Below are 25,236 nucleotides of genomic sequence, written 5' to 3' on the forward strand. Positions count from 1 at the left end.
CTATCCCAGTCCCGGCCTTTTTCTCTCTATTCTGCTCTCGATCCCTATCACAGTCTCACTCATGATCTCTCTCTCTCTCTCTGTCTCTTCTCTCCTCTTCAACTTGTTGTCCTTTTCTTGTCTTCCTTTTTTGCACTTTAGCTTCTCGTATACACCTCTGAAGTTGCTAATTTCTTGAGAAATTAGGTCTGGTTTATTCACTTCTATTTCCATAGCACCTATCTTATCCTCTTTTTTTCCCCTTTTTTTTCTTTCTAGGATGTGTATCTTGATCTTGGGAAGGTTCACTGGAGTAGTCTCTTACTAATCCTTCTATTGCTAATTTTATTCTCCTCTTGGGTTCCTCATCCACAACATCATCTAACGAATACTCTGTCTTCACATCACATTCACTCCTTTTCATTTGGCTTTCCATTCATCCAGCTGGGCTTTGGTTTTTGCATCTAGTTTTACAAGCAACTTTTTGCCTCCCACTTAACGTCATGCAATAACCTTAAGGCATGCAGAGTATGTTCGGTTCTTTACGCTCACTCAAATGTTTGCAACTTTCCTGAGCTCCTAGACCTCCCATCCAGCTTAGACCAAGCCCACACTTCACAAGTAACTGCCTGATTAACATATCAGAAGCTTTCTGAGGTATTTTGCCTACAAAAACTGGTGCTGTTGTACCACTGGCTAATTACTTTCATGATTCTTCTGAGCAGCATGGTCCTTCCTTGGTCCAATATGCTTCCAAACCAAGGGAACAGAGGTTGGCATCAACACTTTTTGTCCTCTTTTGGGTATGGTTCATGGTGTTCAGCATGGAGACAGTTGTGGCATCATCCAGTAACTTTCTTAATCTGCTATCAGTTGATTTCATTGTAGGGCATGTGGCATGCATGTGCTGGATGGGTCTCCAATCAATTGTAGTTGTCTCAGCTACTCATGACCCCACAATACTGGCCTTCTAGTTTATCCACATACAAGCCCAATGTTACTTGTTGGTTGTTGTATTTCACTGATGTGTCATTCCCACAGGAATTATCTTTTCTCCTGTATAACTTCTTAGTTGCATATCTGCAGGTTTCAGTTCAGTATCTTTAAAATGATGTTCAAACCCATTTTGTAGAATGACTGAAACAGCTGAGACAGTGTCCAATTCCATTTTAGTTAATTTGCCGTTCACTTCTAGTATAAGCCATATTGATTGTCTATTGTTAGATTTCATAGAGTCATAAGAGAAGTACAGCACAGAAACAGACATTTTGGCCCATCTAGTCCATTCAGAAAACATTTCAACTGCCTACTACCATCAATCTGCACCAAGGCCAGAGCCGTCCTTATCCCTACTATGCATGTACGTACCTATCCAAACTTCTCTTAAAAGGTGCATCACTTGTTCTGGCAGCTCATTCCACACTCTCACGATCCTCTGAATTAATAAGTTATCCCTCGTGTTCCCCTTAAACTTCTAACTTTTTACTCTTAACCCATAGCCTCTGGTTGTAGTCGCACATAAACACAGTGGAAAAAGCCTGCTTGTTTTTACCCTATCGATATCCCTCATAATTTTGTGTATGTCTTTCAAATCTCCTCTCAATCTTTATGTTCTAAGGATTAAAATCCTAACCAATTCAAACTTTCCTCATAATTCAGCTCCTCCAGACATAAAATACAATCTTCTGTACTCAATGCATTGATTTACAAAGGCCAATGTTCCAAAAGCTTTCTTTGACTCTATCTGTGTTGCCACTATCAACAAATTATGTACCTGTATTCCTAGATCCATTCGTTCCACCACACTCCTCAGTGCTCTACCTTTCACTGTGTAAGACTGATCCTGGTTGGTCCTACCAAAGTGCAAAACCTCACACTTGTCTGCATTAAATTCCATCTGCAATTTATTATCCCGTTTTCCCATCTGATGCAAATCCCGCTGCAAGCCATGATTGTCTTCCTCACTAACCACTACATCTCCAATCTTGGTGTCATTTGCAAATCTGCTGATCCAGTTAACCACATCATAATCTAGATCATTGATATAGATGACAAACAACAAAGAATGCAGCACCGATCCCTGCGGTACACCACTAGTCACAAATCTCCGGTCAGAGAAGCAACCCTCTGGCTTCTCCCACACAGCCAATGTCTAATCCTATTTACTACATCATCTTGAATCCAGAGCGAATGAACCTTCTTGACCTGCCTCCTGTGTGGGACCTTGTCAAATGCCTTACTAAAGTCCATGTAGACAACATCCACTACATTAACTTCATCCACTTTCCTGGTAACTTCCTTGAAAAACTCTACAAGTTTAATTCGACATGACCTACCAAGCACAAAGCCATGCTGACTATTCTTAATCAGTCCATGTCTATCCAAATGCTTACATATGCAGTCACTTCCAAAAATATTCCCACAGCTGATGTATGTGAGACTCAGCAGCTGTCTCCTGAGTATTTACAGATGCAAAGAATATATTTAAGATCTCTCCCTTCCATTTTGGCTCCACACATGGATTTCCACTCTGGTCTTCCAGAGGACCTTGTAATCCTTTTGTCCGTACAAATCTGTAGAATCCCTTAGGATTCTCATTCACTTTGTCTGCTAGAGCAACTTCATGCCTTCTTTTAGCCTTCCTGATTTCTTTCTAAAATATTCTCTTACATTTCATGTACTCGATAAGCACCTCATTTGTTCCTACCTGCCTATACCTGATATGCACCTCCCCTTTTCTCTTAACCAGGGCCTCAATAACCTCTTGACAACCAAGGTTCCCTACACTTGTTATCTTTACCTTTAATTCTGACAAGCACATACAGGCTTTGTACTTCTTAAATTGTGTTTTTGAAGACCTAGCACTTTCAAAGTTCACCTTTGCCAGAAAACAACCTGACTCAATCCACACTTGCCATATCATTTCTGATACCATTAAAATAGGCCTTTCTCCAACTTAGAATCTTCACCTGCAGACCAGGCCTAGCTTTTTGCATAAATCTTTTCACATTTTAAGTCCCAAGACTATCCAGACCTGTGCCACTTTCATCATTGTCAGATTTTTCATCAACAGCATGCAGTTTAGTGCTCTTTTGGAAACTGCAGTTTAACTTTTTATCTTTCTTCTCTCCCCTGTGCAATCCATTTATTTATGTCTGCCCAACCTGCTCATCATATATTTCCTACTTTGTTGCATTTTCTGCAAGTTTTGCCTTTAAATCTGCATTTGTTTGTTGTATGTGAGCTCCTGCTACAACAGTAACACAATTTCCTCATCCTGGCCGATTCCTGTTTAGATATTTGAATTTTGTTCACGCCCACATTGATTCCTGACTGTAACTCAATCGCATCTCCATCTGCTGTTTCCATTGATACAACTATTTCTGCTGCTCTTTTAAATGTAAGTTGTGTACAACTAGCATGAATTCACAAACTAAACAATTACTCAATGTTTAATTAAGCCCATCATTATTAATGCTCAATCTCTTCAATTCAGCCATGTACACTGAAATGGACTCCCCTTCCTTTTGATTCCACTTACAAAACCTAAAGCATTCTGCAGTTAACAATGGTTTTGGTTCTAATTTTCTCTGCATTACTTTCAAGACATCAGCAAAGCTCATTTCTGCTGGTTTTGTTGGAACAGTTTACTTAGCAGTTCTAAACAAACTGTATGCCTTTAAACCCAAAGCAATCAGCAAAATTGGCACTTGCTTCTCATTGGCTATTTCATTTGCTACAAAATACTGCTCAATTAGCTCAGTATACCTGAGTTAGTTAGCAGTTGTGCTCTTGCTCGCGTCTGTCTTTCAGATGTAGCCAGCCATTACTGGTATTTTTTGTGATTATTATCATCCGGTACTCATTGTTTATTAACCAATGTATTTTGCATTTTCTGCCTTTTTTACTTGATTGTGTTTACTTTTGTGAAGAACATGTGTGGCTCGGAAGAAAAAGTATGTGCTGCTTTTTTTTTTACTTAACCATTTCTTACCATGCTTGTTGTTAATTTGAACAGCTCGCTGCACTTCAACAGCTAAGTAGTCATCTTAGGTTCATTTTAAAAATACCTCGTCACCATGGTTATGTTTTGTAACTCCAAAATATTCAACTATTTGAAGGGAAAACATGAGAGCCAAGAGATGCAAGTATTAGTTGGTTTTGACTTTAAGTGAGGCATGAACGTATCATGTGGTGGTGTGATGACGTATGTCATTTCCATACTTTTACATATAACCTGCAAAGCATTATGTGAACAACAAAGCATGCTTAATCAAATATATTTGCAGTATTACTCAAATATTACTGAAATATTAAACACACAATACATCTACTGTCTAAAGTTTTGCAACTCAGCATCCTGACCAGGTATTCATTAAACTAAAATGACGCTGTTGGTGTGCCTGTAAAATATCAATATTATAACTCATGATTTGAGTAAGCAATTTGATTGTGGCCCACAGTAAAGCAAGAAGTGTGAAACCATAATTTGCAGATAATTTCACACAACCTGAGTTTCATATAAAGTCGCTAGATTTAAGTTAACCTGGGTTAGTGAAAGATATCACTTGATGGTATTACAAAAGCAGACAAGATTGTAGGCACTTCCACATTAACTGTGATATTTATTTCAGAGAAATTTATAACATTAATTCATTGCAGCATGTGCCTGTTGTCTCTCATCAGCGATCGTGGTCTTTCCATGACCATGATTGTCCTTGGCAAATTTTTCTACTGAAGTGGTTTGCCATTGCCTTCTGCTGGGCAGTGTCTTTATGAGAAGGGAGACCCCAGCTATTATCAGTATTCTTCAGCAAATGTCTGCCTGGTGTCAGTGGTCACATAACCAGGACTTGTGATATGCACCAGCTGCTCATACGATCACCCCCCACCTGCTCCCATGGCTTCACATGACTCTGATCAGTGGGCTAAACTGTGCTACACCTTCCCCACGGGTGACATGCAGGCTTGCAGAGAGAAGGAGCTCCTTACACCCCCTTTGGTAGAGATGTGTCTCCACCTTACCATCCAAAATTTACGCCAGGTTAATCATTAATTGCAAGAATATGAGATATTATTTTGAGAGATCGCTTGTATCCTACCCAACATTTATCCCTTAATGAACATCACCAAAATAAATAGGTTATCCAGTCTTTAACACATGGCTGTTAAAGGAAGCTACTACAGAAAAGCAGCTGCAATGTTAAAACATTGATTCCAATCAGAAATATCTCAGCGGCTTCAGGGAACTTTAACATATTAGATCCCTGAAAGGAATGTGAATATCAGCATGTAACTCCAAATCTTCCTTTCATGTATCAAAGTTCAAAGTAAATTTATTATCAAAGTACATAAATGTCACCATATACAACCCTAAAGTTCATTTTCTTTTATTTATTTATTAAGATACAGCATGGGATAGGCCCTTCCCACCTTTCAAGGCCCAGCAGCCCACTGATTTTACACTAGCCTAATCACAGGACAATTTAGAATGACCTATTAACCTACCGGCCGGTATGTCTTTGGACTGTGGGAAGAAAGTCATGTAGTCACAGGAAGAATACACAAACACCTTACATGCAGTGGTGGGACTTGTGGGCATACATAGTAATTCCAAGAAACACAATAGAATCAGTGAAAGACCACGCCCAACAGGATGGGGGAAAAACAACAAACTGTGCAACTGTAAAGAAAACAAGTAGCAAGAACAAATAAATATTGAGAACATGAGATGAAGCGTTCTTGAAAGTGAGTCCATAGGGTGTGGAAACAGTCCAGAGATGGGGCAAACGAAGCTGAGGAAAGTTATCCTCTTTAGTTCAAGAGCTTGATGGTTGAGGGGTAATAGCTGTTCCTGAACCTGGTAATGTGGGTCTTCTTCCTGTAGGTATCTTCTTGATAGCAGCAGTGAGAAGAGAGCCTGGTTGGTGAGGATCCTTGATGATGGATGGAGCTTTCCTGTGACAGCACTTGCTGTAGATGTGCTCAATGGTGGGGAGGGCTTTACCTGTGATGGACTGGGCCATATCCACTATTTTTGTAGGAATTTCCATCCAAGGACATTGGCTGACCGTCGCCACCTCTGATCCCCTGATGATTATTGGCTCATGGAACTTTGATTTTCTCCTCCTGAACTCAATGATCAGCTCCTTTGTCTTATCATCCTCACCACATTCTACAGAGGTTTTGAGAGGCTCATGATGAGGCACATCAAGACCCTGCTACCCCTCCTCACTGGACCTGCAGCAGTTTGCGTACTGTCCCAACCGCTCAACAGACAACGCCATTGCCATCACCCTCCAACTGGCCCTAACCCACCTGGACCAAAAAAGCACTTACATTTGAATGCTGTTCACAGACTTCAGTTCAGCATTCAACACAATCATCCCTCAGAAACTGATTGGAAAGCTGTGCCTACTGGGCCTGACCACCTCCCTCTACAACTGGATATTAGACTTCCTGACTGGGAGACCTCAGTTGGTCCAGATCAGAGGCAACATCTCCAACACCATCACACTGAGCACAGGGACCCCCCAAGGCTGTGTGTTCACTCTGCTGACCCATGACTGTGCTGCAACACACAGCTCGAACCATATCATTAAGTTCACCGATGCCACAACCGTGGTGGGTCTCATCAGCAAGAACGATGAGTCAGCATACAGAGAGGAGGTGCAGTGGCTAACAGACTGGTGCAGAGCCAACAACCTGTCTCTGAATGTGAACAAAACAAAAGAGATGTTTGTTGACTTCAGGAGGGCATAGAGCGACCACACCCTGCTGAACATTGACAGCTCCTTGGTAGAGATCATTAATAGCACCAATTTTCTTGGTGTTCACCTGGTGGAGGATCTCACCTGGACCCTCAACACCAGCTCCATAGCAAGGAAAGCCCAGCAGCGTCTCTGCTTTCTGTGAAGGCTGAGGAAAGTCCATCTCCCACCCCCCATCCTCATCACATTCTACAAGGGTTGTATTGAGAGCATCCTGAGCAGCTGCATCACTGCCTGGTATGGAAATTACACCATCTCATATCACAAGACCCTGCAGCCCTCATACAAACTCTTCTCCCTCCTCCCGTCTGGGAAAAGGCTCTGAAGCATTCGGGCTCTCACAACCAGACTATGTAACAGTTTCTTCTTCCAAGCTATCAGACTCCTCAATACCCAGAGCCTGGACTGACACCTTACTGCCCTATTGTCTTGTTTATTATTTATTGTAAGGCCTGCACTGTTTTGTGCACTTTATGCAATCATGGGTAGGTCTGTAGTCTAGTAAAAACGAGGAAATCTGCAGATGCTGCAAATCTGCAGATGGAAATTCAAGTAGCACACATGAAATGCTGGTGGAACGCTGCAGGCCTGGCAGCATCTAACATCCTGACGAAGGGTCTCGGCCTGAAACATCGACGGTGCTTCTTCCTATAGATGCTGCCTGGCCTGCTGCATTCCACCAGCATTTTGTGTGTTGTCTGTAGTCTAGTGTAGTTTTTTTTCTGTGTTGTTTTTTACGTAGTTCAGTCTAGTCTTTGTACTGTTTCATGTAACATCATGGTCCTGATAAACATTGTCTCGTTTTTACTGTGTATTGTACCAGCAGTTATGGTCAAAATGACAATAAAAAGTGACTTGACTTGACTTGACTTGAAGATGTATTGAGAGCATCCTGAGCAGCTGCATTACTGCCCGGTTTGGAAATTGCACCGTCTCGGATCGTAAGACCCTGCAGTGGATAGTGAGGTCATCATCAGGGTCTCTCTTCCCGCCATCATGGACATTTACACTACACACTGCATCCGCAAAGCTAACAGCATTGTGAAGGACCCCATGCACCCCTCACACAAACTCTTCTCCCTCCTTCTAGCTGGCAAAAGGTACTGAAGCATTCAGGCACTCACGAGCAGACTCTGCAACAGTTTCTTCCTCCAAGCTATTAGACTCCTCAATTCCAAGAGTCTAGTCTGACACCAAAACACACACACACACACACACACACACACACACACACACACACACACACACACACACACACACACACACACACACACACACACACACACACACACACACACACACACACACACACACACACACACACACACACACACACACTCCCTTTGCAATTTTTGCTCATTTCTTTCTCAATTCCTGCTAAAACACTGTTTACATTGTTTACATTTACATTTATTATTATATTGTAATTTGCCCTTTACTGTGCCTATTGTCTTGTTTATTAATTATTGTACTGTCTTGCACTGTGTTGTGCACTTTATGTAGTCTCGTGTAGGTCTGAAGTCTAATGTAATTTTCTGTTGTTTTACATAGTCTAGTGTAGTTTTCTGTTGTTTCTGGTAGTCTAGTGTAGTTTTGTGTCGTTTTAGTTAGCACTATGGTCCTGGGGGAATGTTGTTTTGTTTTTACTGAGTACTGTACCAGCAGTTATGGTTGAAATGACAATAAAAGCGACTTGACTTGACTTGACTTACTGACATTGAGTGAGATGCTGCTGTTATTCAGCCAAATTTTCAATCTCCCTCCTACATGCTGACTCATCATCACCTTTGATTTATTTCCACTATGTGGCAAATTTTGCTAATTTGACAAGTCAGGTCAAAGTCAAAGTAAAGTTAATTGTCATATATCCAATAGGCATATTGGTTTAAACTATAGGCACACTTCATTTATATTTGATCTGGTTCCTGAAGACATGTATGTCTCTCTGGGATTACAATGACAGTGATTAGTGAAAGTCATCAATCAGAACTTCTCAGACAGCTCTCAAGAGTTAAAACACTCACTGTAAATACAATGCGTATTCTCTCAAAGATTTTTTTTATATATCTTCAGAACTGGCAGCAGAGTAAATGAATATCCCAGCAAGCTTGTCTTGCATGAAGCTCTGTCTTGAATGTGACAATCCCACACAGAGTGAAGGGGCTCACTGACCTCTGATTATATCCCGGTGAGACTTCAAATTCTTCAGAATCAGATTTATTATCAGCAATTTGGATGACATTACATTTGTTATTTTGTGGCACCAGTACGGCGCAAAGACATCAAATGTCTAAAACATTACAAAAATAAATAGTGTAAACATTTTCTTTAGTACTTCTTTATACAAAGGATGGAGACATTTTCCAAATCCTGTCTTATCTTCACAAGCAAAGACTACAGGATGACAATCTCTAGAAATAGCTTCTTGCCATCTGCCATCATAGTTCTGAATGGACAGTAACATATTGGTTATCGGGAATCTCTCCTTCTGAGAGGAAGTTGCGTAATTTTCTTGAATGTATGTAATTATGTTCCCCAATAATATACTTAAAAAGGGAATTGATTTATGATTAAATACATCATCTTATGGTTAGGGAAGTGACCTTCTGACCCTTCCCTTATGGATGTGAGGGACATTGTGCAAGAGGTTTATCTCCCGATACTAAATCAGAGAGCTTATTGCCAGACCCGTTCACACTTCAGTAACATCCCACTGAGCACACAGTAGCTATACTCAGGAAGACTGTCGGGAAAGGGTGAATCCAATATGAGTAGTATGGAACTATATTTAAAAACTTGATAGAGTGCAGAACAAGCCCTTCAAGCCTAACCAGCTGCGCTAACAAGCAACCTGGCTATTTAACTCTGGTCTAATTACTGGCAAATTACAATGACCAATTAACCTATTAACTGGGACATTTTAGGACTGTGAGAGGAAACGAGAGCTCCCAGAGATAAACCACGTCATCACAAAACGTATGCATAAATGCCTTACAGCCGGGGCGGAGCTGGGATTGAACTTCAGATTCCCATGGCTTGAGGTGTAATAGCATTGCGCAAACTATTACTGTGGCATCTGAGGGGTAGAAATAAACTGAACTGTTAGTGGCAGGGATTATCAAGAAATGCTTTGTTACAGGAAACTCCCGTCTAACTCCTTTGATAGAATGGTTGAAAGAGTATCTAAATGTGTAGATGAGGGCAATGTGGTTTATGTGGTTCTGCATTGACATATGTACATGGAAAGAAGTTGTTTAGAGGGTAGATAGGTCTCGATCGCTGAGCGACACACCCCAGATGGCTTTTTCTCATGCTGTAAGGCTCCGTCTCTACGTTTCACCTAATCCCATATGAAATTGAAATTGAAATCAAAATCGAAATATCTTTATTGTCATTGATAGTACAATTTGTCATGCACCAATACAGCGAAAATGAGTTTGCAGCTCTCGTACTCAATGCTATAAAACAACAAATAAAATAAATAAACAATAAATAAAATCAAGTAACCAGCCAGTACAAGCAATGTCCAGCAGTACAAAAGTGCAACTCAGATGCTCGACAGCCATAAAACCAGTATTAAAAGTAGCAATGTAACAAATTTATGGATGATGCTTGATCGATTAGTTCAGAGCAATTATAGCTCTGGGGTAAAAGCTATTCTTCAGTCTGGAAATGCGGGCATAGAAAATCTAATAACGTCTGCCAGATAGAAGAATTTCAAACAGATGATTGCGTGGGTGTGTATTGTCCTTACAGATGCTTGTAGCTTTCCTTAGGCAGCGTGAGCTGTAGGTGTCCTCCAGGGCTGGGAGCTGTGTCCCGATGATCTTCTGTGCGCTAGAGGCGACTCGCTGAAGTGCTTTCCTATCGGCTGCTGTACAACTGAGATACCACACAGAGATGCAGTATGTTAAGATGCTCTCTATGGTGCAGCGGTAAAAGGTCACCAGCACCTGTTCAGGTAGACCAGCTTTCTTCAACGTCCTGAGAAAAAAGAAGCGTTGCTGTGCTTTCATGACTGTTGTTGTGGTGTTAGTGGACCATGTAAGGTCTTCAGAGATGTGTATTCCCAGAAACCTAAAACTGGACACTCTCTCCACTATGACTCCTTTAATGTAGACGGGAGCGTACTCATCATCCCGTGACTTTCCAAAGTTGATAATTAGCTCCTTAGTCTTTGCTGTATTAAGAGACAGGTTGTTCTCTGAGCACCAGCTCACTAAGTTCTGTACCTCCCCTCTGTACGCTGATTCGTCTCTGTTGGAGATCAATCCGATCACTGTTGTGTCATCTGCGAATTTGACGATGGTATTGGTGTTAAATGCAGGTGCACAGTCATAAGTGAAGAAGGAGTAGAGTATTATGGGACTCAATACACAACCGTGTGGTGTACCAGTGTTCAGGTTGGTAGTGGAGGACAGGTGAGGGCCCAGTCTCACTGCCTGTGAACAAGAAATTCTGGACCCAGTTGCAGCGTGAGGTGCTGAGGCCTAGCTGGTGGAGTTTAGAGATCAGATTGCTGAGGATGACAGTATTAAAAGCAGAGCTATAATCAACAAACAACATCCTCACATAAACACAAAGTGCACTGCAGATGCTGTTGTGAAATCAAGATGTACAAAAAAGCTGGATGAACTCAGCAGGTCAGGCAGCATCCGTTGAAAGAAGCAGTCAACGTTTCGTGTCCTCACGTATGTGCCCTTTCCCTCCAGATGTGTCAGGACAGTGTGAAGAGCTAATGAGATGGCATCCTCCACAGACCTGTTTGCTTTATAGGCAAACTGGTGTGAGTCCAGTGTATCAGGGATAGTGGGAGAGTGGACCAAAAGATAAGAGCCTATGAAATTAAAGGCAAGTTAGCATATTGGACCAAAATTGAATGAGGAACAGGTGATCCTAATCGATGGATTCATTTCAGGTTGAGTACATCTGCAGAAGGTAGCATGTTTGCACAAAATCTTTTCTCTGCGATAAAAATCTCTAGGGGGCAGCACGGCAGAATGGTGGCTAGTGTAACGCTAGATTTGGGTTCAGTTCTCTCCACTGTCTGTAAGGAATTTGTACATTTTCCCTGTGACTATGTAGGTTGCCTCCAGGTGCTCTGGTTTCCTCCCACATTCCAAAGACATTCAATTAGGGCATGCTGTGTTGGTGCTGGAAGTATGATGACACTTGTGGCCTGCCCTCCAGCATAATCCTCACTGATTTGATTTGACTCATTTCACTGTATGTTTCAAAGTACACATGACAAATAAAACTACCCTTTAGCTTTCTCAATCTTCCAAACTGCAATATTGGAACTCCTCCTAACGGAAGCTATCGAGGGGTATTAAGCTAGTTTCATCTTCATTGTTTCTACTCCGGTAACATGATGACGCCAAATATATTCTTCAAGCTAGAGCATGTAAAAGTGCTTCCATCTGTCCACACATGGAGGCTAAGTGGAAGCAAATGATGACTCCATCAGTAAGGTATGCTAGAATGTTAAACAATTCAGAAGGCAAGAAGCGTCCACCATTCTACTCCCAATGCGCAATGATTGCCCACGAAGATATGTGGCAAGAACCTTCAAACTGTGGACTTCCATCTCTCAAGAGCCACCTGTCAGCTAGATATTCACAACACAATCCAACTTCACATTCAGAGCCTCAGTGTGGCCTTGAGATGAATGAAGAAGGCAAAATTGACAATTAGGACTTCACACCCGACAATAAGTTTATGTCCTGGCGGACAGATGTTATCAACAGTACAAAGAACATAGAACACTATGGTACAGTACAGGCCTTTCACCACACAGTATTTTGCCAACCGTTCAACCAACTCTAATGTCAATCTTTCAACCTATTAGATCCTTATTTATTATAAGACAGATCTAACCCTTCCCTCCTACATACCCCTACATTTTTCTATCATCCATACGATTATCTAAGAGTCCTCTTAAATGTCCCTAATGTATCTTCCTGTACCATTCCATGCACTCACCACTCTCTGTGTAAAGAGCTTACCTTATGGTATTCTCTCATACTTTCCTCCAGTCACTTTAGAATTATGCCCTTTGGTATTAGCCATTTCCACCCTAGGGAAAAGTCTCTGGCTATCTATTAGATCTATGTCCTTTACCAATCTGTACACCTCTATCAAGTCATCTGCCATCCTCCTCCACTCCAAAGAGAAAGCCTGAGCTCACTCAACCTATCTTCATAAGATGTGCCACAGTCCTCCTGTGGGGTTTAGTCCCTGGTCATCGTCCTGATGTCCTCAAGGGAGTAAGGCAGGTTCCGGGCTTTCACGAAACGGTAAAATTGGCTGACCCCTGGGTGGCAAAGATCTGCATGGAGGGCGTATAGCCGGTTGAGCTGCACGCTGGCACACGCTCCCCGGGATAGGGCATCAGGGGGGGTCATTGAGCCTTCCAGGCTGGTACAGGATATCATAGTTGTAGGTGGAGAGTTCTATTCTCCACCGCAAAATTTTATCATTTTTGATTTTGCCCCACTGTTGGTTGCTGAACATGAACGCAACTGAGCGCTGGTCGGTCAGCAAGGTGAACCTTCTGCCGGTGAGATAGTGCCTCCAGTGCCTAATAGCTTTCACTATGGCCTGGGCTTCTTTCTCCACCGCGGAGTGCTGAATTTCAGGGCCCTGAAGGGTACGAGAGAAGAATGCTACTGGCCTTCCTGCCTGATTGAGGGTAGCAGCTAGCACGAAGTTGGAGGCGTCACTCTCTACTTGGAAGGGAATGGTCTCGTCCACCACATGCATCGTTGCTTTGGCAATGTCCCCTTTAATGCGGCTGAAGGCCGCGCGGGCCTCGGCTGAGAGGGGAAATGTGGTGGACTTGATCAGGGAGCGGGCCTTGTCTATTTTTTGAGGGACCCATTGGGCGTAATAGGAAAAGAAGCCCAGGCACCGTCTGAGGGCTCTGAGGGTGGTGGGAAGAGGGAGTTCTAACAGGGGGCGCATACAGTCGGGATCAGGGCCAATGACTCCGTTCTCCACGACATACCCAAGGATAGCGAGTCGGGTGGTTCCGAACACACACTTGTCCCTGTTATAGGTAAGGTTAAGAGCTTTGGCCGCTTGGAAAAATTGTTGGAGGTTGGTGTCGTGATCCTGCCAGTCGTGACCGCAGACCTGTAAATATACTTGTAAGAAACTTCGCCCCGTGGGGACTCTCTTTTAAAACAAAGGAGGGGTGAATGTGGTAAACTATGTATATGTGGCCAGTCGTGACCACAGATGGTGATGTTATCCAGATAGGGAAATGTGGCCTTCAGTTGACACTGGTCCACCATCCGGTCCATTTCCCTCTGGAAGACAGAGACACCATTCGTGACACCGAAGGGGACGCGCAGGAAGTGATAGAGCCTGCCACCTGCCTTGAAGGCGGTGTAGGGGCGGTCCTCTGGGCAGATGGGGAGCTGGTGGTAAGCGGATTTCAGATCTATGGTCGAGTACACCTTGTACTGAGCTATCTGGTTGACCATATCCGCGATGCGGGGCAGGGGGTACGCGTCAAGCTGCATGAACCTATTGATGGTCTGGCTATAGTCCACGACCATCCTATTTTTCTGCCTGGTCTGAACAACAACCACCTGGGCCCTCCAAGGGCTTGTGCTTGGCTCAATGATCCCCTCCCCGAGCAGCCGCTGCACCTCTGACTAAATGAAGGCCCTGTCCCCCATGCTGTACCTCCTGCTTTTAGTTGCTACAGGTTTACAGTCGGGGGTCAGGTTGGCGAACAGCGGTGGGGGAGGGATCTTGAGGGTGGAGAGGCTGCAAGTGGTGTCAGTAGCACAGCTGTCGGCATGGTGCTGGATGGGATGTGTGGGTCGGTGTGTGTGTGTGGTCAGTAGCGGGGCATGTGACAAAGTCCCACAAAACTGAGGATTCCTGACAGTGAGTGGTGGGAGGGGCCCATCATATGCCGTAGTCACACTTTTTAGGTGGCTCTGGAAGTCCAGCCCCAATAGCACAGGCGCGCACAGTTGAGGCATGACCAGTAGCGCAAAGTCCTGATATTCTGTGCCCTGCACCACCAATGTCGCTACACAACCCCCCTCCCCGGATGTCTGTGGAATGCGACCCAGAAGCCATGGTGACCCTCTGGCTTACCGGCCGTGGCACGAGTCCGCAGCGTTGCACCGTGTCCGGGTGAATAAAACTCTCAGTGCTGCCCGTGTCAAACAGGCAGCTAGTCCTGTGCCCCTCCACCAGGATGTCCATCATTGACCTTGCATGCTGGTGTGGAGCGCTTTGGTCGAGGGTTACGGAGGCCAGAGTTGAATCGCCGTCTTGGTGCCCGGTAAGCACCCGTGGGTCAGAGGTGGGGCGAGGTGGCGCCGACAAAGATGGCCGCCCCCATGCCTCGCACTAGGCGGGCAGGCAAGATGGCAGCGACCCCCATGCCTCGCACGCGGCGCTGCTCGACCCCGCTCGTGGTGTAGACTTACAGACCTTGGCGAAATGGCCCTTCTTTCCGCAGCTGGAGCAGGTCGCTTCTCAGGCCGGGCATCACTTTCGGGGGTGCTTTTCGAGTCCGCAGAAGTTACACTGCGCGGACTTGCGACTGGCAGCAGCTGTGGTCGATTGCGGGGAGTTCACGGACTCATGAGTGGCAGCAGCGGTGGTCGATTCGCTCACGGGTGGCGGGGTCTGCAGCATCCTCGGAACCGGTGGGGGATCACGCGGCCGGACAGCGTCAGCGTTGTGCAGAGCAGCCTCCAGCGTGTCGGCCAGCTTGATCGCCGAGCATAAGGAAAGATCGGCGTTTTCCAGCAGCCACTGGCGCACGTACACTGACCTGATCCCCATAACGAAGGCGTCTCATACCAGGTGCTCCGCATGCTGTTCTGCCGTCAGTCCCCTGCAGTCGCAGGCCCGCACGAGTGTCTGTAGGGCCCGGACAAACTCCGCACTCGACTCGCCAGTCCGCTGCCGCCGCGTCGCTAAGCGATGTCTTGCGTAGACGGTGTTCACCGGCTGCAGGTACTGTCTTTTGAGGGCGTCCAGTGCCCCTTGGTAGGTCGGCAGGTTCTTGATAAGGGAGAATACTTTCGGGCTGACCCTGGAAAGGAGGATTTTGTGCATGATAGCGGGCTCAGACACGCAAGAGCTGCTTCTGGAGCTTGAGGATCCAAGTCCAATTTTCCGGACGTAAAATACTCTCCATGTTTTAAAACTTCCAGCGAATAAAATTAATGCACCATCAATAACTCTCGGAGACGTGAGGTGAGATATAGGCTTTTATTCGCTGGAAGAGAGCAGTCAGCAGCAAGAGATCCCCACACGACATCCTGGAGACTGAGGGGGGAGCAGTGCCTCCAATCGCCTTTATACAGGGGTCTGTGGGAGGAGCCACAGGAGCAGTCAGCGGGGGGGGGGGGTTGTGTCCAGACAGGTATATGTAGTTCACCACAATCCCCAAAGCTGATTCCACAGACTCTTCCAAATTCTTACAGTGTGCAGGTTAAGTGAACTAATCCAAGACTACCATCTCCAGCATAGAAGCTCGGATCATCACAACTGTCTACAATGACTTGTTCACATATTTTGTATGACTGGCACAATACACTGAGCCCTGTCATTTGTTGTTAACACCGCAAAGATGTCCTTCAAATTCCCTTGGGATCAACTTTGCTCCATTTGCAACAAGCAGGCTCTCCCGGTAACCACACACACAAAATGCGGGAGGAGCTCAGCAGGCCAGGCAGCAACGATGGAAAAGAGTAACAATCGCCACTTCGAGCCGAACAGTTTCGGCCCAGAACATTGACTGTGCTCTTTTCCATAGATGCTACTTGGCCTGCTGAGATCCTTCAGCAGTTTGTGTGTGATGCTCGGACTTCCAGCACCTACAGATTTTCTCTTGCTGTCTCCTCTTAGCCAACCATTTTAAATCCAATCCCCATTCCCATTCTGACATGTTGGTCCATGGCCTCCTCTACTGGCACGATGTAGCCACTCTCAGGTTGAAGGAGCAACACCTCATATTCTGTCTGGGTAGCTTCCAACCTGATGCCATGAATGCCGATTTCTCTAACCTCCGGTAATTTCTCCACCCTTCCCCTTCTCTCTTCCGTTCCCCAATTTGGCTCCCCCTTACCTCTTCTCTTCTCCTTACCTGCCTATCATCTCCCTCTGATTCCTCCCTCCTTCCCTTTCTCCTATGGCCCACCCTCCACTCCTATCAGATTCCATCTTCTTCAGCACTTTACCTTTTCCACCTATCACTTCTCAGCACATCCCTTCCCCCGTTCACCTCCTTCCCCTCACCCTACCTTCTTATCCTGGCTTCTTCCCCTTTACTTTACACTTCTGACAAAAGGTCTTGGCCCGAGATATCAAATCCTTGTTCCTCTCTATAGATGTTGCCTAAATTGTTGAGTTCCTCTCACATTTTGTGCCTTCTCTGGATTTTCAGCATCCACAGAATCTCTTGTGTTTGCACTAATTAGAGTCCTTCCCTTCTCTTTTCTTATTTTCCCTTTCCTTTCCCACTCCTTAAAAATGTTGAGAACCATCCATTTATTTAGTGATGGTGGCAGGAGCTTAGAGTTTGCAAGTATCTCCGATATCAGAAGCTGAATTTCAATTATATAACCTCATGACTTCCAAAGCATATCACTCAACTGGCAAATGCTAACCCAGACAGCTATGAGTTAATGAGGGAAATTCCTTTTTTTTAATTGTTTTTTTAATGCATTTTCTACAACACTACAGATAAGAAAAAGCCCCAAACCAAAATGAAGAAAATCAATACAGTGCAAAAATAAACATACAATAATAATATAATGCAAAAAAGATAATTGAGAAAGCACCCAAATTGAAGTCATGTAAAGTTAGTGTCCTCCCCAAGCCCCACAACAAAAAAAACTCCAGACCAACCACAACACAATATAGAGAATATAAATCAGGACATTCAAACCCCCAAAACGGTAAATACACTTGAAAACAGAAGATAATAATGCCTACTACCAAAAAAAAAGGAGCTGAAAGCAAGGGACCGAAAAAAAACCTTAATTAAGAGGAAGGTTATGAAAGTACTCAATAAAAGGTCCCCAGACCTTATGGAACTTTATATCCGAATTAAGAACTGAATAATGAATTTTTTCAAGGTCTAAACAGGACATAATATCATTGATCCATTGAGCATGCGTGGGCGGGGCAACATCTCTCCATCTAAGGAGGATTAAACGTCTAGCCAAGAGAGAAGCAAAAGATAATTTTCGACACTTAGTCGAACTCAAACGTATATCTGTCTCACCCAAAAAAACAAACAAAGCAATTAAAGGGTTAGATTCTAAGTGGTGATTCAGAATATAGGATAAAGTTATGAAGACATCTTTCCAAAATTTCTCTAAGCTAGGACAGGACCAGTACATATGAATAAGAGAGGCCTCGCCCCTTTTGCATTTATCACAAAGAGGACTAATATTAGGGTAAAATCGAGATAATTTAAATTTAGACATATGGGCTCTATGAACAATCTTAAACTGTAAAAGGCAATGGCGAGCACAAAGAGAGGTTGAATTAACCGATTTGAGAATCGAGTCCCAAGTCTCATCAGATAAAGAGATATTTAAATCATGCTCCCAAGCCATTCTAATTTTGTCCACAGGGGCATGCCGTAAGAATGCTAATTTATCATGAATAAATGATATTAAACCTTTACCCGGTGGATTAATAGAAAGAAATAAAGTCATAACATTTTTCTCAGGCATTTCAGGGAAGTTAGGAATTAAAGGATCAATAAAGTGTCTAATTTGGAGATATCTAAAAAAAATGGGCATTAGGCAGATTGAACTTAGCAGAGAGCTGTTGAAAAGATGCGAAGCGATTATCGATAAAAAGATCTTCAAAATGTCTAATGCCCTTCCTATACCAATCGTGGAATGTTGAATCATACATAGTAGGTAAAAAAAGGTGATTATGTAAGATAGGACTAGAAAAGGAAAAACCATAGAAACCATAAAATTTCCTAAACTGAGCCCATAGTCGCAAAGTGTGTCTAACAAGAGGATTAACAATTAGTCTAGACAAACTACTAGGGAGTACAGAGCCAAGAAGTGCAGAAATAGGAAATTCCTGACAAAACATTAATAACTCTGCTAATAGTTGTCAGTTTGACTAGAACATGATTCATTATTCCCTTTTCTCTGTGGGCCTAGTATACATATTTCGGTCTTATTGCAAATATCCTGAAACCACCAAAAGAGAAAAAAAAACTCAAAACACATTGAGTCATTCAGCGTGCCAGTATCAATTTCTAAGGTACTGAAGGGTGGTTAGTGGGTTAAAGAAACAATACAACTTAAAAGACAGAGAGGGCACTTTCTTGAGTGACACCTATTGGGGAGGTAAATCGGATTCAGCTCATTCAACAATACATACCTTAAGAACATTTAGCTACATCATACAATTAAGAATGACATTTGCACCCAATATTACATAAAGTTCAATGCAAATTTATTATCTGTAATGGGCTGTGTTTATTAGACCCAAAAGACCCAAATCAATTTGAGTTTCCATGAAATGTGGTAATAATCGTACAAGCTCAACAAAGTAACTTAAGCCTAGTTTCTTGTCATAAAACAGAAAGCACAAATAAACCACATAAAATGCAATGTAGTAAGTTGCAAAGATTTCCACAAGGGCTCACGATTCTTAGTCACCACCCAATTGTGGCCCTTTCACGTGACTTGGTTGCTGCTATTGTTGGGGGAACTCTGAAATCTGACTTGTGAAATCCTAGGCACCAAATGATCACGATTCCTCTGCCTAGGTGAAGTCCCAAGAAATGAGCGAAAGGTACCTCAATAAACAGCGGTTCAATCCACAAGCATTGAGTGACATGACAGACAGGTAGATCCTTTCACAAGCAACAAGAAGTCTACAGATGCTGGAAATCCAAACAAATTCTTTGGTCATTTGTACTCGTGCCACTAGTGCCTGAACAAACATTCAACAGATCTCCAGCGTTGAACTTGTACAGACACCTTACATGCTGCAGACTCACAAAGAGTTAAAGTGTCACTTGGAATTGTTCAGGCTTTCATCTAACATTATTATAAAATTTAATACACCACATCATTATCAAAGCAAATATATTGTCTGTCACCATTATACTATCCTGAAGTTCATTTTCGTGCAGACATTCACAGTAGAATAAAGGAATGCAATAGAATGAAATACTACACACAAGTCAAACAAGTGACCAATGTGCAAAAGAAAATTCACTGTGCAAATATAATTTAAACAACAACAATAATAATAATAATAAATAATTAGACAAATAATACTGAGAACCTGAGTTGTGGCATCATATTCAGCTTGTAACAAAGGAATGAAAAACTGAGTTTACCAGTGTATTTTATGCTCTCTCAATGTACCTTAATGCAGTTATCATTACAACATATTAGTGCACAGCAAGTTTCTACAAGCTGCAATATAAAAAGAGAGCTTGCTATAGTAAATTTGAATGACAGATAAACAGAGGTGGTGGGACCAGGGAAAACTTCAATATGTTGGAATGGGAACTTTTATAACACCTCATCGAAAAGACAGCACCTCCAACACTGCTTAGCTTCCACCAGTTTAGATTTTCATGTTCTTTGCTGGAACTCCAAAACATCTGCTGAAGAGATATGAATGCAGCCAAGTGAGTCAGAATGGACTTTCTTCAGCTGGAGACCTCTAACCACTAAAATATTGAGAGAGTGCCGCATTATCCGATGTGATGCTCAACAGAGGACCCAACTACTTTCTCAAAGAATATTTACTCATCAAAATGACTGGTTTGTTAATCTGTCACAAAGGATTTTTTTGTAACTAGATATTGAATTACATGGTACCAATGTCACATAAGAACCCCAACTCTGAATACTAGTGGGGTATAACCAAAAGATTTACCTTAGTCTCCATCTTTTAAAAGTCTTCCTGCACTCACCTTTCGTTGTAGAGTAACTGTCAACCTTCTGCAGACTGACAATAATGACCACATTGAGAGCAAGATTTAAGTCCATCTCTGGAAATTGGAATTATTTATGGGTCAAGCACTCCCACCTCAGCTGCAACTATTTGCTTGATTCATTGATTCTTTTTCTGGCTTTGGCACTGAACTCTTTCATGTCATTGCGCCTTTAAATAATAATCTGATGCGTCATGTTTCCTGTACTCACTTCCTGTTTTAAGAATTGGTCATATTTGAATACCTGCTTAAATGTCTTCATTCATAGAAAGCCCAGAATGCTTTTGAGAACATGCAGCAAGTCTGATACTTTTCTAAGCTTTTGCAGTCTGAGCTATCTAACAAATGTAATGCCTCTCATATGAGGATTAACTTTGCAGCAACATTACAATGCAATACATAATGAGAGAGATAGTAAACTGTGAATTACATGCAGTGTGTATGTGTGTATGTGAATGTATGTGTATATATATATATAGTTACATGTTCACAGTTTGAATTAAATTGGTTCCTCCATTTAATGTGGCAAAAATTCGGGTAATTCCCGATGTTCTCATTCCAACTGGTTAAAATGGAAATGGTTAATTAAACTCCAATTCAATGTTAGAACAATAGTTAATTTTATAGTTTTAATAACACACATTAAAGGCAAAGGTAATGTGATTGGCAATTGTTCAGATTTGAATTTACAATGTAATTTTTTTATGGAGTTGAATTTTAATATTTGTAACACTCCTACTCTCTATTAGTAGTAAGGTGCTGTATAATAATTATTGTATATTTTATGGGTTTTATACATCCGTATATATTTTTTTGTAAATGGTTGTTAAACTTCTGCTCATAATAGACTGAAATTTCACCTTTTTGGAGGGAGGTGTTAAATGCTCATGGTTTGAACGGCAAAGTGGGATGATGTAATAGTCTTGTGAGTGGGATGATGTAATTGTCTCTTGACAGTGGGGTGATGTTACGTCACGTGATGGCATGTTCCAAACCGTATTTAAACCAACCCGCGGTTTGTGACGCAGTTCTCATTTTTACTTTTGTGCAATGTTGTTGTTGCTGGTTGGAGATGTGGAGGCTCCACCGGTTTTGTTTGCTGAACGTTTATTTTTCCCTTACTGTCCAGTATCGGAGAGAGAAGTCAAAGGATTGGATAAAGTTAAAGTCGTTCAGCGTCTTGGGGAACGATGGACCTTTGACTTCGTTCAGGAGTTGTGGCATGCACATTTGAGTTGAACCCCTGCAAGGTTGGGAAGGTTTGTGCAGTGAGCATCCTCCAGTCAAAAGGTCAGATCCTTTTATTTCCTCGTGATTTCTGCGAACAAGGCATCCCCGGCTGTGGGATCAGCGGATCATCGTTGCTTCGAAGGAATCGTTTGTTTTGGGGAAGTCGCTCCTTACTGACTGTATAAATCACATGGACTTTTGAATTTATCACTTTAAGTCTGTGCTTGGATGAGAACTCATTAAGAACAGTTTCTAAGTATTAAAGTTTGAGTTGCCTAAATGTTAACTTCTGGTTAAGTTAGTCGTTGGTTTACTTTTCTAAGTTTTGAGCAGGAGTTAATAAATCTCGGGATTTGTTTTAAGCCCTGTCTCAGTTTCCTATTCATTGCTGCTGCATTTGTAACAAATGTGGGGGATCGTCCAAATTTTGAACCCATTGTGAGCTTAATTGCTTGTTTAATTATCGATTTGATTTGGAAAAGGGAGATACTCGATTCCTTTTGTTTGACTGGTGTGTGGGTTGGCAGCAATGGATAGTAACAATTTTCTGGAAACACCAACCCCTGTGGCATTAGTGTATGCAGTAATGGGTGAGGTGCGTGAAATTGCTAAAGATCTGAAGCTTAAAGGAATACCGACAGTAACAACAAAGCCAGTAATTCAGAGAACAATCGCTAAACACTATACAAATTCGGGATATTTTGCTGATGCGGAGTTAGATAGGTTCCCTGTAAGTAAAGAAGCAATCCAGTTGCACCTGGAACAGGTAGTGTTCGGAAAGCTTAGAGTAAAAGCTGCAGAAAAACAAAGGAATTTTGAGCTAGCGATAGCAAAGTTAAGGTCCCAGAATCAGTCCTCTGGTTCTAAGGAATCATTTGGTGCTAGTCAGGGAGTTAAGTTGGTTCCTCCATTCAATGTGGCAAAAATTCAGGTAATTCCCGATGTTCTCATTCCAACTGGTTAAAATGGAAATGGTTAATTAAACTCCAATTCAATGTTAGAACAGAAGTTAATTTTATAGTTTTAATAACACATATTAAAGGCAAAGGTAATATGATTGGCGATTGTCTGTTCAGATTTGAGTTTACAATGTAAATTTTTTTTGGAGTGGAATTTTAATATTTGTAACACTCCTACTGTATATTAGTTGTAAGGTGCTGTATAATAATTATTGTATATTTTATGGGTTTTATACATCTGTATTTTTTTTGTAAATGGTTGTTAAAATTTTGCTCATAATGGACCAAAATTTCCCCTCTTCAGAGGGAGGTGTTACATGCTCACAGTTTGAACATGAGACAGTGGGATGATGTAATGGTCTTGTGAGTAGGATGCTGTAATTGTCTCTTGACTGTGGGGTGATGTTATGTCACGTGATGGCATGTTCCAAACCATATTTAAACCAATCCACGATCTGTGACGCAGTTCCCATTTTTATTTTTGTGCAACATTGTTGTTACTGGTCAGAGGTGTGGAGGCTCCACTGGTTTTGTTTGTTGCATGTTTATTTTTCCCTTACAGTCCAGTATCAGAGAGTGAAGGCAGTACTGGAGTTATCTGATTTCAAAGGTTTGGATAAAGTTAATGTCGTTCAGTGGCCTGGGAATGATTAAACTTTTTTTGACTTCTTTCAGGAGTTGTGGCATGCACATTTGAGTTGAACCCCTGCAAGGTTGGGAAGGTTTGTGCAGTGAACATCCTCCAGTCAAAAGGTCAGTTCCTTTTATTTCCTCGTGATTTCTGCGAACAAGGCATCCCCGGCTGTGGGATCAGCGGATCATCGTTGCTTCGAAGGAATCGTTTGTTTGGGGGAAGTTGCTCCTTACTGACTGTATAAATCACATGGACATTTAAATTTATCACTTTAAGTCTGTGCTTGGATGAGAACTCACTAAAAACAGTTTCTAAGTTTGAATTTTTGTGCCACCTAACTGTTAACTTCCTGTTAAGTTAGTCATTTGTTTACTTTTCTGAGATTTGAGCAGAGGTTAATAAATCTCGGGATTTGTTTTAAACCCGGTCTCAGTTTCCTATTCATTGCTGCTGCATTCATAACTATATATATAAAATAGTTAAATTACATAAGTAGTGCAAAAAAACAGGAAATAGAATAAAGTAGTGGGGTAGCATTCATGCGTTCAATGTCCATTCAGAAATTGGATGGCAGAGGGGAAGAAGTTGTTCTTGAATCAGTGTGCATGCGCCTTCAAGTTTCTGTACTTCCTTCATGATGGTGGTAATGACAAGAGGGCATGTCCTGGTGGAGGCACTTAATGATGGGTGTCACTTTTCTGAGTATGACCTCAGAAAGATGACCTGGATACTATAGCAGTTAGTGCCCATGATGGAGCTGGCTAATTTTACAACTCTCTGCAGTTCACTTCAATCCTGTGCAGTAGCTAACACCCTCCCCCCATACAGACTGTGGCACAGCCAGATAGATAGATAGATACTTTATTGATCCCAAAGGAAATTACAGTGTCACAGTAGCATTACAAGTGCACAGATATAAATATTAGAAGAGAAGTAAGAAAGAATTAAAAAAAGTTACCAAAAACAGTCTAACAGGAAAGGGTCATCATTTCCCCAGCTATAGGTTGACTCATTATAGATCCCAGTGGCTGAGGGCAAGAATGACCTCATTTATCGCTCTTTGGAGCAGCGCAGTTGTCTTAGTCTATTACTGAAAATGCTCCTCTGTTCAGCCAAGGTGGCATGCAGAGGGTGAGAAACATTGTCCAGAATTGCCAGGATTTTCCATAGGGTCCTTTGTTCTACCACAGCCCCCAGTGTGTCCAGTTTGACTCCTATAACAGCTTTTCTAATCAGTTTATTGAGCCTGTTGGCATTACCCATGTTGATGCCATTAGCCAGCACACCACCACATAGACGATTGTACTCGCAACAACAGACTGGTAAAACATTTGAAAGAGCCTGCATACTACAAAGGACCTCAGTCTCCCCAGGAAGTTCTCCACCGCACATCTGTAGAAATTTGTCAGTGTTCTTGATTACAAACCAAATCTCCTCAACCTCCAAACGAAGTATAGCCGCTGCCCTGCTTTCTTTATAGCTGCATCGACATGTTGGGTTCAGATTAGGTCCTCAGAGATGCTGACATCCAGGAACTTGAAATTGCTCACACTCTCCTCTTCTAATCCTTCTGTGAGTAGTGGTGTATATTCCCTTGTCTTTCCCTTTCTGTTAAAAATAATATGGGGAGAGTATTGTGGGTGTAATAGGGAAACTGAAAACAAATTGCACTTGTTTCATTATGGTTCAAGTTGC

At 42.4% G+C, this 25,236-nt stretch overlaps 1 pseudogene; it reads right to left on the minus strand.

Annotated features, from left to right (window-relative positions):
- LOC140726040 (uncharacterized) lies at positions 1–20,773 on the minus strand (annotated as a pseudogene).
- Positions 20,774–25,236: the final 4,463 nt, after the last annotated feature.

The sequence above is a fragment of the Hemitrygon akajei genome, chromosome 4 (genome assembly GCF_048418815.1).
Source record: "Hemitrygon akajei chromosome 4, sHemAka1.3, whole genome shotgun sequence".
Taxonomy (NCBI): Eukaryota; Metazoa; Chordata; class Chondrichthyes; order Myliobatiformes; family Dasyatidae; genus Hemitrygon; species Hemitrygon akajei.